This window comes from Macrotis lagotis, chromosome 1, assembly GCF_037893015.1.
Source record: "Macrotis lagotis isolate mMagLag1 chromosome 1, bilby.v1.9.chrom.fasta, whole genome shotgun sequence".
NCBI lineage: Eukaryota > Metazoa > Chordata > Mammalia > Peramelemorphia > Peramelidae > Macrotis > Macrotis lagotis.
Genome location: NC_133658.1, coordinates 458,419,775 through 458,429,751, shown reverse-complemented (window position 1 = coordinate 458,429,751; position 9,977 = coordinate 458,419,775).

Genomic DNA, 9,977 nt, shown 5'->3' with positions numbered 1-9,977 from the left:
GGGGCGGCGGCGGGGCGGCGGCGGGGCGGCGGCGGGGCGGCGGCGGGGCGGCGGCGGGGCGGCGGCGGGGCGGCGGCGGGGCGGCGGCGGGGCGGCGGGGCGGCGGCGGGGCGGCGGGGCGGCGGCGGGGCGGCGGGGCGGCGGCGGGGCGGCGGCGGGGCGGCGGGGCGGCGGCCGGGCGGCGGGGCCGCAACCCTGCCTCAGCATTCTCGCCGTTTTATTTTCATTTTCTTTTGTTCGATTTTTTTCCCAATGATATTTTGACCCGGTAGCCGCGGTGCGACCTGGATGAAGAGATTAACGGAAATTGCCAGGATCCGAGTCAGGAAACGTACAAAGCCGAACTAGAACGGGACTCTGTGCCTCCTTGGTCTGAAGAAGAGGCCTCCGGGGCATCCCGATGGCCTCCCAGGCCCTGGGCGAGAACATGCCGTGGTCCCTCCGATTCCTGGTCTGGAGCGCCTTGATGAGAGTGTGGAGAGGAAGGGACCTGGGGGAGAGCCACTAGGGAAGAGCTTCCCTTATGCCCCAGTTTTACAATTGATTAGTGATTAGAAGGGTTTTTTTTGTTTTATCAAAGTTACCTTGCTAAGAGGGCACATAATTCATTCGAATTGGTTTACAACGAGCAGGTTTGCTTCCAAGATGAACTGTGACTGAGAATCAGAGACATTCCATTTTTTTTTGAAAGCAGCCCCTCCTTCCCTAGATTATAGAAATCAAGATATGAGACCAATTCAGGAAACCCATTTACTTTCAGAACTTCCTCTTTAACTTTTCAACTTCTTTTAGAGTTTAGCAGGCAGGAAAATCAAGATTACTCTCTTCCCAGAGCAGTTTAGAATAGCTATATTATAGTGTTTTAAAATTTGTAAAGCACTTCTAATATATTATCTCATTTATGTCTCAGAACAGTAGGTACTATTATTAATCCCCTTTCACAGATAAGGAAAGTGAGACCAGTTAATGCCCACCAATACACATTCAGACAACTGTTAAGTGCCCAAGACTAGATTTGAACTCCAGTCCTACCTGACTTGAGGGCCAATGCTCTGGTCACTGTACCACCCAGTTGTCTGTAAGCTACTGGTAGCAGAACCTGGCAGAGGTAAACATGTTCATGTTCAGCCCCAGTGGGTAGTTCATGGACAACATGAACTGGAATTTTCTCAGTAGAGTAGGGGGACTTTTTCATACCTTAGGCAGCAATGAAAATTGCAGGAGTGATGGGGGGGGGGGGGGAGATGGGGGAGAAACTTTGTGAGAAGTGGACCAGGAATAACTAGGGGGATGGAGACTGTGAGGAGGGAGCCAGGTTTGACCATAGGACCAGCTGAATTTGTGTGGGAGCCATTTGTGTTCATGAGTTTGAGCATTTAGCACTAGTCTCCTGCAGGAGACTTCTTTAAGAGTGTGTTTCTGCAAGGCAAATCACAAACATAGAGTACCCTGTTATTAAAATCATATAAAATATAAAAGATCAGTTCCTTGCAAACTCCATTACTAATTCTTCTGTAACTCTGATAGTACAGGCCCATATGAAGGTGATTGCCTGTTCAGAAGCCTCATCCCACAAAGTGTATTTACTTTTGGGGTGGAATATTAGAATGCTTGCTGTATTTCTATATCTGTTCATGACCTTGTTTGTCCTTTATCTTATGCATGCACATATGGTATGAAATACCCCACCCAGTGAGCCTATATGGAAGCCTAAGAGTCTAAAAGAGAAACTGATTTTTTGGGGGTTAAACTTCCAAACCTAGACCCAGTCTATATTGTGTGTTCAAAGGGTCCATAGGGGCCCCTGGGCCACAAGTTGCTAAAAAGTCTGTGTGTGTGTGTGTGTGTGTGTGTGTGTGTGTGTGTGTGTGTAGAGAGAGAAATGCCAAATTTAAAAAACTATGTAGTGGGAATGAAGGCAGTGATTTGCATTCATAAATAATACATTTCTATTCCATATCTATATATTCAAAAGAGGATACAATTTTCAAAACACCATTTCTTGGTGCAATTTTTTTGGAGTCCACACATTGTGTAAAGTGAAGCAGAATTGTACACATCCTCTTCCCTGTTCATTGCTGTGAAAGTTCTTGACTCCATGATCTTCACCCCAACTCTAAACATAACTTTACATGGAGAAGGTTTAATGGTCTATCCCCACATCTAATTATATGAGCTTTTTCTGGCTGCCTTGAGGTACCAGGAATATATAGATCCAATGATGTCAAAGACTGAGGTCTTATTCATCCCTTATCCCACATACTGCCAGAAAATGATGAATGCCCTCTTTATTGCAAGGTTTCTTGGCTATCCATTATATGAAATCTCATATAGAATTTCTTTCCTGTGTCATTTGTCTCATATGTACAGAGAAAGCACTGTACTCCAGTTGGAACAAATATTCCAGGATTCATTCCTATCATGTTTTCTTAAAGATTCCACAGGGTTTGGATTGTTCAATTCACCTTCCAGAGCCCCACTTTATAGACTGTACAGTCAATTCTATCCTTTCCTCCAGACCACCCTTCATGTGGTATAGTAAAAGGAGTGGACTTAGATGAAAACCTACATTCAAATCATGTTACTACCTGTGTGATATTCTTTTTATTTATTCCACAGCAATTTATTATGTGCCTAATTTGTATCAAATACCATGAAAAGGAGGAACTGTATTCCTATGGGGGATGGAAATACTATGTACACAGCCAAGCAAATTCAAAAATAGGCTTCATGTAGAAGGTGGCATGAGGAGATGCTTAAAAAAAACCTAGGGATTCAAAGAGGTGGAGGAGAAAGGGCAAAAAGAACGGAGATGGAAGGTGGAATAACAAGTTCAGGACCAGTTTAGCATAACATAAAGGAAAATGACAAGCATTAGAGGAAAGTTAGATTGGAAACTAGACTGAAAAGTTTTACAGGCCAACAGAAGAATGTTTATTTTATCCTAAAAGGGAACCACAGGAAGTTTCAGAGCAGAGGAGTTAAGTAGTCAATCCTATAATTTAGGAATATCAATTTGACAGTTATGTGATTGAAGGGAGTCACTTGATTTAGGAATCTACTAACTGTCCGGGTGAAAGTTACTGAGGGCTCGTAGAAAGATATGAATGGAATTAAGGGTGAGAAAATGTCAGGAAAAAAGTTCAGTTTTGCAATATGTGTGTCAAAGATGGAGGTATCTTTAACTAGAAAAAAGAAAGTCAGACTATGGGAAGGACTTGGGGAGAAGGGAAAAATGGAGAAGAGTTCCATTTGGGGACATGTTGAGTTTGAGATGCCCATGAAGTATATAGTGTATCATGCTCAAACAGCAACTGGTGATTTAAGACTGAAGTCCAAGAGAATAGGGCTGAAGATATAGATAGATAGATAGACAGACAGACAGAGGAAGCATCTGTTTGCTGAACAAATCATTTATTAAGCATCTTTTTTGTTCCCAATACTGAACTAGTTCCCAGGATACAAATGTAAAAAGTGTCTGCCTCCCCCATCCCCCAAAGAATTTACATCGTATTTGGAAAAATGATGTATATTTGAGGATTGATGGACTGAGAAGAGTGGTAAAATATATGTTCATTTGTATATGTACTATACGTGTGACTTACGTGATATCAGAAATGATGGCAAGATGCCTGCATTAAGTGGGCCCTGAGGTACAAGATGGCAGCTAGATATGGGATGAAGAGTTGTCTGGAGTTGAGTCAACTAGATAACAGGGCTCTGATTAGCATGGTACTGACCCCCCATGCTGCTTCACTGCAGGGTTGATCTCAAAGTGTGTACTAACTCATCAGGAATATGACTTATCATCAGAAGTCTGATTCAGAGGGTTCCCATTGTGGAGAAATGAATGGCAGGGCAGGCAGTGAGATGCCCACACTAAGTCATAGTGACAAGGTAAATGGTAAGATGGTATGAAGCCTGCCCTGAGGAGATACTGAATCCAAGAGAGGTCCCAAGACAGAGTGCTGAGAAATAACCACTCTTTAAAAAAAAAGAGAAAGTATGCATGGATGATGGTCTCAGCAAGAGATGGAGCAGATAGAGTGAGATGAGCAGAACCAGAAAAACACTGTACACCCTAACAGCAACATGGGAGTGATGATCAACCTTGAAGGACTCACTCATTCCATCAGTGCAACAATCGGGAGCAATTTTGGACTGTCTGCAAAGGAGAGTGTCATCTGTATCCAGATAAGGAGCTGTGGAGTTTGAACAAAGTTCAAGGACTATTCCCTTTAATTTAGGAAAAAACATATCTTATTGTCTGATCTTGTCACCTCTTAGATTTCTTGTCTCTTCTCTAAGGATATGATTTCTTTCTCATCACACCCAATTTAGATCAAGGTACAACATGGAAACAAATTAAAGACTGACAGAGTGCTTTCCGTGGGGGGATGGAGGGAGGGAAGTAAGATTGAGGGGGAAATTGTAAAACTCGAAAATATCTTTAATAAAAATTAATTTAAAAAAGAGAGGTGGAGCAGATAGGCAAAAGAACCCAAGAGACAAAGCTATCAGGAAAATCCAAGGAGAAGGGAGTAATCAACCAGTTCTCTCAAGGTTATAGCAGAGGCTAACTACCCTCTCCTCCAGAATACTTTCTTCTCACCCCATAACAATTCAGGCAGGAGAAAGTATTCAGAAGAAGGGAGTTAGTCAAATATCAATCTGCAGAAAAGCGAAGAAGGCTGAAGATTGAGGAAAAGCCAAGATTTAGCAATCTCTTGATTGCTTCTGAGTGTAAACAATGAAGGTAGGCAGCTTTTTCTAGGAAACTGACTGAAAGAGGATATGTAGAATAAATTTGAATAATGGTAAAGTCAAGTAAAGGGTCTGGGTGAGAAGGGCAGGAATGGGGAGTCATTTCTGGCTTTTTTTGTAAAACGAGAATACCTCAACATGTTTGTTGGAAGCAAGGAAGGAACAAATAGTTTGAATATTAGAAGAGAAGGATTGTAAGGATAGTCACAGGAGGTGGGATGAATAGCACAAAGGGTTGGTCTTGGAAAAAAGCTAACTACATTAGATACTGGGGCAGGAGTGACCTTTAAGTGAATCGTTTTCTTTCTGAGCCTCCATGTCCTTATATGTTAAATGAAGTGATCAGACTAAATGGTTTCTAAGATCCCTTCAACCTCTGAGTCCTATGAATTGCAATAATCTGAGTTCATTCTTTCTTGAGTTAATAATTAGTGTTAATTATTGAAAGGGCTGCTAGATGGCACAGTGGACAGAGGATTGAGCCTGAAGTCAGAAGACTCCTCTTCATCCCAAGTTTAACTCTGACTTCAGATAGTAGCTATATGTACATGTACAAATCACTTAAGTGTTTGCCTCGGTTTCCTCATCTGTAAAATGTGCTGGAGAAGGGAAAAGACAAACCACTCCAGAGTCATATACAATTGGGTGGACTCAACAAAAATTACTGAAAGGAAACAATATGGTGCAGTGTGTGAGAATTAGAATAGAGAAGACCCATGATTGAAATCCTGATTTTTCACTTTCTGTCAACTGGGTTAAGTCACTTCACTTTAAACATCAATTGTGTTTGGAGGGAAGACAGTGACTGTACAAGGGAAAAGTAAGATGGGAGCGAGTGCATTCCAAGCATGAGAAAAAGAGGGAATGCTGTGTGCAGGATCCTGCTTCTAAATCATTTGGACAAGAACATAGAATTTATAAAAGAAATAGGAAATGGGGAGTGGCTAGGTGGCGCAGTGGATAAAGCACCGGCCCTGGAGTCAGGAGTACCTGGGTTCAAATCCGGTCTCAAACACTGAATAATTAGCTAGCTGTGTGGTCTTGGGCAAGCCACTTAACCCCATTTGCCTTGCAAAAAAAAAGACAAGAAATAGGAAATGGACTGGAAAAGTAGGAAGGAGTCAGATTGTGGGGCCTTTAAATCTAACCTAGAGGTAACGGGAACCTTTGAAGATTTTCCAGGAAAGGTGTGTGCCATGTAATCTGTTAAGGAGAATGGTCTCAAATAATTTTGGTATATGATATTTATAAGCACTTTCAAGTTTCCAAAATGTTTTTTGCATATATAATCTCATTTGATCTTCATAACAGGAGATATGAATTACAAGTATTAAAAGAAATTGAGGCACACTGGTATTAGTAAATAGCATAGCTGAAATCTAAACCCATGCCTTTCATCCCCAAGATTGGTTTTCTACTACAATGTTGTAACTCGGGCAACAGACAGTAACTAGGATATCCTAGCACAACCTGACCCACTGATTGTCTAGTTGGGCAAAGTTTGAGGATGTGTGGGTGCTACTAAGCATTTAAACTCACAACCCACAAAGTGCTGTGCTGAGCAGAGCAGAATCGCTGAGGCAGATGCCCAAATCTATAGACATCTCGGCATTTAAATGTGCAGACTATTTGTGCCTTATCTATGGTAGAACCTTAAGAAATCCTCCTAGACTGATCAGCCAGTCATATACATTGTACCTTGACCCCAACATTTTGTTAGCAGTTCTGTTCAAGTACAAAGGATGAACTAGAGCAATTTACTAGACTGGTCTGTGCTATTCATAATACCAGTTCTGGTCAACCACAAACTCAGCAAGAGCTCAAGTCTGGCCAAATGGCCTAGACTCAATCCCTAGGTAGTTTAGAACAGGAAGCAAAGAAATGGGTTTTTTGCAGTTTTGAATATAAAACTATTTTAAAATGGGAAAAAAAAAATCATCCTTAGCTTGAAAGCCATATAAAAGAGGAAGTTGATACCTGGCCTAGAATTCCTCCAAATATATTTATGGCTACACAGTCATGGAAGATTCTTGAGTTCCCTTAATATACTCTAGCAAGTAAGCATATTCTTCTCCACTCGATACTCAGCCTACTAAATCAATACTGGTTGGACAATGGGTTTGGACAAAGAAACCATTCTTTCCCTAAGAAAAATTAGCTTAGAGGAGGAAACTGAAGTCAGAGGGGAAGAAACAGAAATGGTCTCACTTTCCTCCAAGTATATACTTATCTATTTCTCATCTATATCCTTGCAATAGAATTTAAGCTCCTTAATGCTGGGACTGTTTTTATCATCTTATCATGTGCACAGGGTTTGGATACAAGTGGCACTTAAATGCTTGTTTCAATTAGTTCAATTATGTCCAGACATATAAAGCTAGATTAGGATGCTAAGAGGTTATTCACATGAAATCATCTTATTTTACAGATAAGAAAACACACCCAGAAATGTAAAATAATTTACCTAAGTTCATATGGGTAATAATTACAAGAATCAGCATTTTAATCCAAATGCACTGACTTAAGAGACTATTCATCCTTCAAATGCAATATTTCAAATTTACCAAATTGCATTCAAGAATACATTCCGGGGGCAGAGCCAAGATGGCCACAAGAACAGATCCTGTCATGGGCGCTCTCTCATAAAACTTCTAAACTAAGGTCTCTAACTAAATTTTCGAGAGACAAAACCCACAGAGGGACCCAATGAGACAGTTATCTTACTCAAGGTAGCCTGGAAAAGAGCAGAAAGGCTCTGCTCCCTGGGTTGGAGGGGTGGCCTGCCAGAGCAAAAAAACTTAAAAGCCTCCTGGAGGCAGTCCCAGGGCACTGGGAGCCGAGCTCACAGCAGTGGGGGACTTTGCTGACTTATGGCCCGGGGAGCACCAGGCACAAATTGGGGGAACAGTGGGGGGAGACCTCTGCCAGAGCAAGCACGTGAAGCCCAGCCCTCAGAGCACACAGCCCTGGTCTTATAGCAGCCCAGATGCAGGAAACAGAAGCAGGCAGAGCCAGTAAGCAGGAGGCCCCAGGGCATGAGCCCATTGAACCTAGGGAGGGAAGAGAGAGACTGCCTAGCTCTGTCCTCTGTCCCTGGAACAGGACACTAGGGTTCTGACCACATTCCGATCCTGATTGCAGTCTAGGCCCCCCCATAGAACAGCCGGGCACCCCCCACCTCAGCCGCATGGCAGAGGGAGGCATTTATGGTCATTCACAGACCAGGAGGGAGGACAGAGCCTCACACACTGAGACCCTTGTGGGAGTGTCCCAAAAGCTCAGGAAGCACCCCAACAGACTTAGGCTGGGAAAATGAGCAAGCAGAGAAAAAAGGAACACCATTGAGAAATATTTTGCCTGTGAACCCAAAGAGGATCAAAACACTCAGTCTGAAGATAAGGAAGCACAAGTTCCTGCATCTAAAGACTCCAAGAAAAACAGAAATTGGGCTCAGGCTATGACAGAGCTCAAAAAAGAAAGGCTTTGAAAATCAAATGAGGGAGATAGAAGAAAAACTGGGAAAAGAAATGAGAGAGATGCAGGAAAAACATGAAAATTAAGTCAGCAGCTTAGTCAAGAAAATCCAAAAAAATGTTGAAGAAAATAGCATGCTAAAAACCAGCTTAGGTCAAATGGATAAAACAGTTCAAAAAGTTATTGAGGAGAATGCTTTAAAAAGCAGAATTGGCCAGATGGAAAAAAGAGATAAGGAAAGCTCTCTGAGGAAAACAAATCCTTCAGACAAAGAATACAACTCAGGGGGATTGATGAATTCATGAGAAATCAGGACTCAATACTTCAAAACCAAAAGAATGAAAAATTAGAAGAAAATGTGAAACATCTCATTGAAAAAACAACTGATATGGAAAACAGATTTAGTAAAGATAATCTAAAAATTATTGGAATACCTGAAAGACATGATCAGGAAAAGAGCCTTGACATCATTTTCAAAGAATTACTACAGGAAAATTGCCCTGATATTCTAGAAGCAGAGGGCAAAATAGAAATGGAGGGAATCCACTGATCTTCCTGAGAAAGAGATCCCAAAAAACCAACGCCCAGGAATATTATAGCCAAGTTCCAGAACTCCCAAGTCAAAGAGAAAATATTACAAGCAGCCAGAAGGACACAGTTCAAATACCGTGGAGCTGCAATCAGGATCTCACAGGACTTAGCAGCAACTACATTAAAAGCTCACAGGGCTTGGAATATAATATACCAGAAGGCAAAAGAGCTTAGAATGCAGCCAAGAATCAACTACCCAGCAAAACTGAATGTCCTCTTCCAGGGAAATAGATGGGACTTTCAATGAACCAGGGGAATTTCAAATGTTGCTGTTGGAATGGCCAGAGCTGAACAGAAGGTTTGATTTTCAAATACAGGACTCAGGTGAAGCATAGAGAGTGGAGAAGGGGAAAATATGAGGGACTTGATGAACTGCATGTATTCCTGCATAGAAAAATGACACTGATAATACTCCTATGAACCTCAATTAATAGAACAGGTGGAAGGAGCTTTTATAGATGAAGCACAGGAGAAAGCTGAATTCGAAGATAAAATATGGTGTAAAAATGGAGTCAATAGAAAAAAGGGGAAATGTAATGGGAGAAAGAAAAAGGAGAGGGGGAATAGGCCAAGATATTTCATATAAGATTTTTCTTTATTACAATGAGCTATTGCAATGATATGGAAGGGGGGAAGGCAAGGGAGAATGAGGGAATCTTTGCTCTCATCAGAGTTGGCTAGGAGAGGAAACAGCATATATACTCAATGGGGTGTAGACATCTGGAGCAAGCAAAGTGGGGAGACAGGGGGAAGAGGTGGGGATGTGAATGAAGGAGGAGAGGATGGACCATGGGGGAGAGTGGTCAGACATAACACGTTTTCTTTTTTACTTCTTGCAAGGAGCTGGGATTGGATGGCCTGTCCAGGACCATAGGGCCAGGTGGATGCTGGGCCCAAGGGGTGGTATGGGGGCTCAGGGCCTCTTGGTCCCAGGGCCAGGGATCTGTCTGCTGCAGCCACTCAGCTACCCTACAGCAGAGTCAGTGAAAAGAGAGAGAAAAATATAGTACATGGTAGTGGAGAAATGCGATCAGCAATGGCAATGGTGGAAAAATATGGAAGTAACTTTTGTGATGGACTTATCATAAAGAATGTGATACACCCGCGACAGAGTTGGTGGTGTTGGAACACAGACTGGAACATACACA